At 37.7% G+C, this 592-nt stretch overlaps 1 non-coding gene across 1 annotated transcript; it reads right to left on the bottom strand.

Moving 5' to 3' along the window:
• Positions 1–219: 219 nt before the first annotated feature.
• On the bottom strand, positions 220–326 carry LOC121207255 (small nucleolar RNA R71). The gene has a single exon (XR_005902346.1). It is a non-coding gene; the product is annotated as a small nucleolar RNA R71 (small nucleolar RNA).
• Positions 327–592: the final 266 nt, after the last annotated feature.

The following is a 592-nucleotide window of genomic DNA, read 5'->3' as shown; positions in this document are numbered from 1 at the left end:
GAAGACTCAAATACTCATTTGGCCAATTTCTTAGAGTTCTGTAACACTTTCAAGATAAATGGCATTTCTGATGACTCCATTCACCTTCAATTGTTTCCTTTTTCATTGAGGAATAAGGCTAAATAGTGATTGAACTCTTTACCACGAGGTTCTATCACTACTTGGGACCAAATGACCGAAAATTTTTTACTGAAATATTTTCTACCGGCCAAGATAGCCAAGCTGAGTAATGATATCTCTTTCTTGTTACAAATGGATTTGAAGACCATCTATGATGCATAGGAGAGATATAAGGACTTATTGAGAAGGTGCCCTCACCATGGGTTACCTTTATGGCTACAAGTTCAAACTTTTTACAATGGTTTGAACCCCTTAACTAGGCAATTGATAGATGTATCCGCCGGGTGGGACTCTGAATAATAAAACACCTAAAGAGGCTTATGAGTTTATAGAGGAGATGTCACTGAATAATTATCAGTGGCAAGTCATGAGAACTAAGCCAACAAAAGCAGTCGGTGTTTTTAACGTAGACGCGGTCACCATGTTAGCAAACCAGGTAGAGCTTTTAAGTAAGAAAATTGATGGTTTGTAT

Source organism: Gossypium hirsutum, chromosome A09, assembly GCF_007990345.1.
Source record: "Gossypium hirsutum isolate 1008001.06 chromosome A09, Gossypium_hirsutum_v2.1, whole genome shotgun sequence".
NCBI lineage: Eukaryota > Viridiplantae > Streptophyta > Magnoliopsida > Malvales > Malvaceae > Gossypium > Gossypium hirsutum.
This window is presented reverse-complemented; position numbering and strand designations above follow the sequence as displayed.